We start from the raw sequence: 8,032 nt of genomic DNA on the forward strand, positions 1-8,032 counted from the left end.
ACCATGAAGACTTGGTTTCAAATCCCTAGCATCCACATCCAAAGCCATGAACAGCCTGCAACCTCTACCCTGGGGGTGGGGAGGCAGAGAGAGGAGGGTTGCCGACCACCAGCCTAATCCCAGGTTCTGTGAGAGACCCTGTCTCCAGAAGCAAAGAGCGCTTCCTCCTATAGCCTCTGCAGGTACATGGGTGCACACCTCCATATGCAGACAAGCACACACACACATACACACACACACACACACACACACACACACACACACACACACACAATAAACAAATAAATAAATAACTTTTAAAAACAAAGCAAGTACTTAACAGCTTCATTGTATTAAATTAACTTTAAAGGCATAAATGTAGTGAATTTCCAGCTGTCTAGCTTTAGGTCCTGCAGAAAAGAACTTGTGGTCAGGAAGGGCTCAGCACCATGGGTAAGCACACACCCCAGAAGAAGGTTATGCGCCTTCAAGCCTGCTCCCCTGACTCTAAGGTCCACAGCTGGTCAGGGTCCTGCCTTCTTTCCCTGGGATCCAGAACTGGAGGTGGCTCTGCCCACACTCCCCCTCTCCGCCTGTTGGTACAGTCAACCGCCGCGCTGGAGGACAAGAGAGCTTTGTTAACCGAGCTTGCGAGGTCAAGGTCCTTTGCGGCTTGCATGCAGTCTCTCTCTGGGACAACTTGGCCGTGAACGTTTCCCCTCTGGGCGGATGCCAGTCACCCTTCCCTATTGTGAGTGGGAGATGTCTGTCCTGCATGGTGGGAGCCAAGTGGCCCCCAGGAACCACGAAGCCCACCAAAGAGAGTCCCCTGGGCCTCAGAACAGGCTCCGGCCCTGAGGAACAGCATTCTGCAGCAGAGTCCCCTGTCAGCTCCCACCCAGGCATTGATAAGAGCCTGTTTGAGCACCTGTTAGAGTTCATGACTTAGAATATGGGGAAAAAGCATAAATGGCACCTGTTTATTTGAATGCTTGGTACCCAGGTGTGCCATGTTTTGATAGCATGTAGACTTTGGCTGACAGAGTTGGGTCTTGAGAGACAAGTCTTTGAGAATTTTAGCCCACCCCCACTTCAGATCTGTGGTGAGGGACCATAAGACACACTGAGGCAGGCAGGAGGGAGCAGAGTGGGTCATCGCACAAGGATGTAGATGTTCGGTTCCCCACACAGGATGGAAACTGGGAAAAGTGTTTCCTGTCTCAATCGTCCCGGAGCTGGTAAGATGGTTCAGCAGGTAGAGGTGCTTGTCACTCAAGAGTTTGATCTGAGCTTGACACCTAGAACCCACGTAAGAGTGGAGGAAGTCAATGAATGCCACTAAGTTGCCCTCAGACCTCCACACATGTGGCACACACACTTGTTATGCATATGTGACAGTATGAGGGCATGAGTGTGTGAGTGTGTGTGTGTGTGTGTGTGTGTGTGTGTGTGTGTGTGTTTATATTCAAATAGTTCAGGCAGTAGCGAGTGTGGCTGAGCAGTCTGAGTATGTATAGTTCAGTGTGCGTGTTTCTATAAGTGCGAAGGGGATACATATGTGCATGCATGTGAACGTGTCAGTATGCAAATGGGTGTTAATGGAGTAACCATCGTTTTGCCCTCAGTGCTGGTGGAGAATGACCAGGTTTCTTTTCTAGCCCTTCTGCTACTGGCCACCAAAGCAAGAGAAAGTAGACTGAGCATCTATCCTCCTGGCTCTGGCCCTGTGATTCGGTGATATGAGGTGTGGATTTCATGATTAGGTGTGAAACATTTCTCTCCTAGGAGTGAGAGAAAGGCCAGTAAGCTGCAGAATTAGCGTGGATGGCTGCTGGGGTCGGGTGTGGGGGTGGTGGTCACACCGACAGGAAAGCTGTGTTTGATGTCTTGGGGTCCCACGGCAAATGCTGAGAACTTCCCGCCATGCTGGAGGATTCATCCAGAAGCAGGAGGCACGGTTTTTAGCCAGGATCCCTGACCCTTCCTGAAGTGAGTTCACATGCTCCCGTGAGAGCAGCAGTGGGATGTGGAGAGAGAAGACTTGGGGCAGAGCAAGCGATGATGCCCAAGGTAATGGCCATTTACGGCTAGAAGAATCTGGGAGGCTTCAGGAAGTCGGGTCAGCAATCTGAAAACAAGCTCAGAATGAAAATGTTTTATCATGTGTAACAGAAGTCCCCAAGGGCAGCCATCCTCTGCAGCCCTGCATTTGGTGTTTTAAAACACTTGTGTATGTGCGTACGTGTGCCTCAGGAGGCCAGAGGACAACCTTGGCTGTGGATCTTTGAGTTCTGTCTACCTTGGTTTTTGAGACAAGGTTTCTCATTGACCTGAAGCTCGTGGAGTTAAGTATAAACTGGATGGCAGCAAGCCCAGGTATCCTCCTGTCTCTTCCTTCCCAGCACCAAGTTTATATATGAGCACCACTATGCCAGGCTTTCTTTTTTTCTTTTTTCTTTTTCTTTTTTTTTTTTTTTTGAGGTAATAAATATCTTTATTCATTTGATGCAATTATTGCACTATATATAGCAATACACACATATATATCTATATCTATATATATTCACATGGATATTTCACATTGTACTCCACAGGCATGTGGAGTTATATACAAATATAAGTATAATAAAAAATGATGTGAAATGCCTGCTGTGACACTATAGCTCTTATTATCCCATGGATAATAATTCATTCTGGTTTGGGGATTTCAGTTTCCAATTTCCAAGTGGCTACTTTCTGTCCTGGCAGTCAAACCAACTGTTTGCCATGGTTAATGTCCTGGCTAATAAACAGGTGGGCAAACTGCAATTTCTCCTTTGATATCACAGGTCATCAGAAAAGCTTCATTCTGGAATGTTGCTGGAGGGCTTCTCTCCAGGCTCCACCAAGCCCCGCAGTCCCACAACCCACTTATAAAATAATCACTCAGAAGCTTATATCACTTATAAACTGTATGGCCGTGGCAGGCTTCTTGCTAACTGTTCTTTTATCTTAAATTAACCCATTTTTATAAATCTATACCTTGCCACGTGGCTGGTGGCTTACCAGAGTCTTTACATACTGCTTGTCCTGGCAGTGGCTGCAGTGTCTCCCTCCTCAGCCTTCTGCTTCCCAGAATTCTCCTCTCTCCTTGTCCCACCTACTTCCTGCCTGGCCACTGGCCATCAGTGTTTTATTTATATAGAACGATATCCACAGCATTTCCCCTTTTCTTCTTTTTTTAAAAAGTAAGGTTTTAACTTTAACATGGTAAAATTACATATAACAAAACAATTATTGAGCAAGAATTACAGTTACAATATTAAAGAAGATGTCCTATCTATCTTATATTTGTGAATTTAAGGTTTTATATCTAACTTATCTTTTATCATAACTGAGAAAATTACAACTATCTAGTTTTCAACCACATCAAAGACCTGAGAAGGAACATAATGGTACCTGAGAAATGGTAGATGGATGCAAGCAACTTTCGGGAATCTTGCAAAAGTAGACCAAGACAGCTGGCAGCCTGGACAGTCACCTAATGTTTCTCAGCATTGTTGGTGCATTCAAAGTGGCTACAGGCCTAGAGTATCTGACAGACCATTTTCAGAAGCAGGAATTATGAGAGACCATCTTATCCTGTCTTGGCAGAGTACAGTGGTCACTTTCCTTGTGTCCCGCTTGTCCAGAAAGGACAGCATTATATTTGTACTGTCAGGCCAGGCTTTCTTTTATGTGGCTTCCGGTGGGGTGGACTCAGGTTCCCATGTTTGCATGGCAAGCACTTTACCTGCTGTGGGATGTTCTGTATGTTAAGTGTGTTGCTCTGATTGGTGAATAACTAAAACACTGATTGGCCAGTAGCCAGGCAGGAAGTACAGGCGGGACAAGGAGAAAGGAGAATTCTGGGAAGTGGAGGAGGGCTGAGGCAGAGAGACACTGTCACCTGCCACCATGAGAAGATGTTAAGATACTGGTAAGCCACGAACCACGTGGCAACATATAGATTAATAGAAATGGGTTAATTTAAGATATAAGAACAGTTAACAAGAAGCCTGCCATAGTCATACAGTTTGTGAGCAATATAAGTCTCTGTGTTTACTTGGTTGGGTCTGAGCAGCTGCGGCACTGGCTGATGAGAGAGATTTGTCCTGACCGTGGGCCAGGCAGGAAAACTCCAGCTACACTTTACTGGGTGAGCTGTCACTTCAGCCCACGTTTGGCTTTTAAACACAGCCTGCTCGACACAGTCCGTCACTCTGTTGTTGTGTGTGCCACCTCCTACAGTGAATGATGCATGCACACACTGCTGTGGTGTGCGCGCATTCTGGGGACTCTTAGGTCAGAATGGTGAGTTTCGAAAAGAGGAAATGGTCTGTGATCTTGAACATGGCCTACCATGTGCCTCATTGTGCCTGACGCTGCAGCCCATCCATCGCTCTGCTCTCCCTTCCAGGGATGCGCTGTGCGCCTGTCTCTCCCCTCCAAGGTGTCTGTGTGAGGCAGAAATCCTCAGCTCCGAGTGAGGAGGTCTCCCTGGGCTCACAGTCCTCTGAGCTGCTGGACATGGACATGCATTTATTTACAGTGAAGGTAAGAAATCATGTTGGCCTCTCCTCCTTGACAATGGCTGTAGAGATGTACTGTGTACCCTAATAAACTTGCCTGGGGATCAGAGGACAGAGCTAGCCACTATTAGACATAGAGGTCAGGCAGTGGTGGCACACACCCTTAGTCCTATCACTCAGAGGGGAGAGATCAGTTTGGATCTCTGTGAGTTCAAGGCCACATTGGAAACAGAGCCTGGCAGTGGAGACACACACTTTTAATCCCAGTACTGGGGGGCACACATGCCTTTCATCCCAGGAAGTGATGTCTGAGCCAAGAAAGGTATATAAGGCGTGAAGAAACAGGAACTCACTCTCTTGAGGCTGAGGATTTTATAGAAGTAAAAATGTGGCTGGCTGTTCTGGTTCTCTGATCTTTCAGCTTTCACCCCAATATCTGGCTCTGGTTGGGGTTTTGTTTTGTTTTGTTTTGGGGTTTTTGTTTGTTTGTTTGTTTTTTGGTTTTTCGAGACAGGGTTTCTCTGTGTAGCTTTGTACCTTTCCTGGAACTCACTCTGTAGCCCAGGCTGGCCTCGAACTCACAGAGATCTGCCTGGCTCTGCCTCCCGAGTGCTGGGATTAAAGGTGTGCACCACCACAGCCCAGCCTGGTTTTTTTTGTTTTTTGTTTTTTTTTTTTTAATTAATAAGACCTTTTAAGATTTGTGTTACAAATGGCAGTGAGCTGGCATTCACTGGAGACTCAAAGCTTGCTGCATGCCTGGCACTTGACTGCATAGAAGCCCTCTTTCCTCCACAGAGCAGGAGGGACAAAGCTTGGCCAGGGCATCTCACTGCCCCTCCTGAGTGTACCTGCGCAGTTTACCTATAGAGTTAGCTCAGGTTCTTGGGGCACCTTGAGGCATTGCTCACAGGGGTGGCTGGGCTCCATTGTGGATTCACACAGGTGTCACAACGTGATGCTCACATTCTCCAATCACAGAACATTGCCCATGAGGCTCTGGGTCTCAACATGACATAATGGAGAAGAATCAGGTACAGAACAATATTACGATCAATCACGTGAGTCTATTAAATGGGTAACATAATTTATTAATGTATAAATTGAAGAAATACGCTCACAAATACAGAACGGAGTAGGCAGCTGAAGTCGTCCTCTGGTCTGCCCGGGAGCGAATCCACCTTGCAGGCAGGAGCAGGGAGAAGGGGCATGTGACCCTTCTCCAACTCCTTATAAGAGGTCAGTACAATGGCAGGAAGTACCGCCTCCTTTGCCCCCCGCCCCCAGCCCAAGGTCATGGGCAGAGCAAATACCACTACAGTTTCTTAAAGCAGAGGGGAAACAAGGAATGAGACAGGTTTGGCCACAGCTTATCCGAGACACCCATCATCTGGTGCTGGGAGATGTCTGTCACGCGGCCTCTGGGAGAAATAGCACGCGGCAGGTGGGATTTATGAACCTTGCAGAGGCTCCCCCACCTTCCTGTTCTTCCTGGCCGATGGTCTTCTCGCTGCCGGTGTGCTTCCTCTTCACAAAATCATCCAGACATTTGGCTAAGTGTTGTGGTTTGAATCTGAAGATCTCCGGCAGGCTCACATTTGGACATACGATCCCCAGCCGGCAGAGCTATTTGGGGAGGTTGTGGACCAGAGCGGGCCTCTGGCCATGGATGGGCCTTGAAGTCTGATAGCCCAGCCAGGCCTCCACCTCATGCCTTTTCCATCACGATGGTTTGTATCCCCTCCAACTATGAGCCAAAAATAACCCTTTCTTTCCTCAGTCGTATTTTGTCCCAACTTTCTTGAACCCCACCCCCACCCCCCTGCCATCTGAGCTTTGATTCCGAGGCCTCTCTGAACCAGAATCCAGGCGTGCCCACTTCGGCAGCACATATACTAAAAACGGAATGGTACGGAGATCAGCACGGCCCCTGTGCAAGGTTGACACGAAAAATTATGAAGCCTTCCCCACCAAACAAAACAAAAACAACCCAAACCAGAAGCTGAGTGGTGGTGGCGAACACCTTTAATCCCAGCACTCGGGAGGCAGAGGCAGGAGGATCTCTGTGAGTTCAGTCAGCCTGGTCTACAGAGTGAGATCCAGGACAGCCAGGGCTACACAGAGAAAGAAACCCTGTCTCGAGAAACCAACCAAACAAACAAACAAAAAATAAAATCAAACAACAAAAGAAGAATCCAAGGCGGGGATGCCCAGCTCTTTCCTCAGTGGTCCATGACCTTTGGAGACCTCATTTCTTTCAAGTTGGCCTCCAGCCATTGGCCTCAGAACCCACCCCACCCCCACCCCCAAAAGGGGCCATTTTCTCTCAGAGGATGCATCCTAGGGGACAGATCCAGCCTGTGGCTACTCTCCTAATGAAAGGGGTAGCCTCTGTGCAGTGTGAAGTCTCTGCTCTTGTCCTTCAAATCCTCAGTACTATGTTCAGCCCAAGCCCAGAGGGCTGCCACTTGCTGGCAAGGCAAGATGCAAGATGTCACGTCCTTCAGGGGGCAACAAGCTGTCACTCACTAGATACCAAAGTGTGGAGCGCAGCACATGGGATAAAGGCAGGGCAGCCTTATGTGGCTCTGTGCCCAGACGTGGTGTCCTGACTGTCCTGGCCATGTCCCCACAGGGGACACTAGCACCCCACACAAACCCACAGTCCCCCAGGCTTGCTCCTGTGTGCCCCCCATGGGTCACTCTCCAGCGGGACAGTTTTTCCCTGGCCTGGAGATACAGGCAGGCCACTTCTTGTTGAGGCCACCACCTGCTGCTGTCACCATGTGGGGATAATTTTTCAAAATTCTCTTTTGTTGATCACTTACCACTCGTCAGATTTCTGGGTCGGTGGTGAACAAGCAACTTTAAATAGGAAACAGCTTCCTGTGTTTGGGGAGGAAGAAATAGCGTCCCGAGTTAAAATGAGCTGTGTTGCCGGCTCACTGGGCAGAGACGGGAGCCCAGCACTGGGTCCCACGGCCTCACTCCTCCCCGGCCTGTGTGTTTAGATGAAGAGGGCTTGTGTCGGGCGTCCAGCTGTGTTTCCGGATTCCTTCCACCCTGAGGACCGCACAGTAGTGTGGGTGCTGCTTGGGGAAGGAGAGAAGTGTAATTGCAAGATCCCACCTGCAGGAGCCGGGGAACAGATTTAAAGGCTCAAAATAGACCGCAGCCTGCAGCGTCATGATGTGCTGGCTGGAGCTGCTGCTGCATGCGCTCAGCCCAGCTCTAGGCTTAAAGAAATCACCAGATCTGGTGGGAGAGTCTGTGGTTGAACTTTCCCATCAGCACCCACTGGGCAAAGCTCAGACCTCAACAGCACACACCTGGGTCTGTATCTGTGCCCTGTGGGGTTCATCCCAGATTCAAAGCTTAGCCACAGGGGGAGAATCCCTACCTGCTCTAATGTTTTGTCTTACCTATAGCTCTGATTTTGTTTTCTAAAATTCATTTGATTTTTGAGATAGACTTCCAATCTCTAGCCACCAAGTTGTCTACAA

The 8,032-nt window shown here is 48.6% G+C and overlaps 1 non-coding gene across 1 annotated transcript; it reads left to right on the forward strand.

Moving 5' to 3' along the window:
- The first annotated feature begins 6,400 nt into the window (after window positions 1-6,400).
- On the forward strand, window positions 6,401-6,504 carry LOC121823317 (U6 spliceosomal RNA). Its single transcript, XR_006064727.1, has one exon. It is a non-coding gene; the product is annotated as a U6 spliceosomal RNA (small nuclear RNA).
- Window positions 6,505-8,032: the final 1,528 nt, after the last annotated feature.

The sequence above is a fragment of the Peromyscus maniculatus genome, chromosome 16 (assembly GCF_049852395.1).
Source record: "Peromyscus maniculatus bairdii isolate BWxNUB_F1_BW_parent chromosome 16, HU_Pman_BW_mat_3.1, whole genome shotgun sequence".
Classification (NCBI taxonomy): Eukaryota; Metazoa; Chordata; class Mammalia; order Rodentia; family Cricetidae; genus Peromyscus; species Peromyscus maniculatus.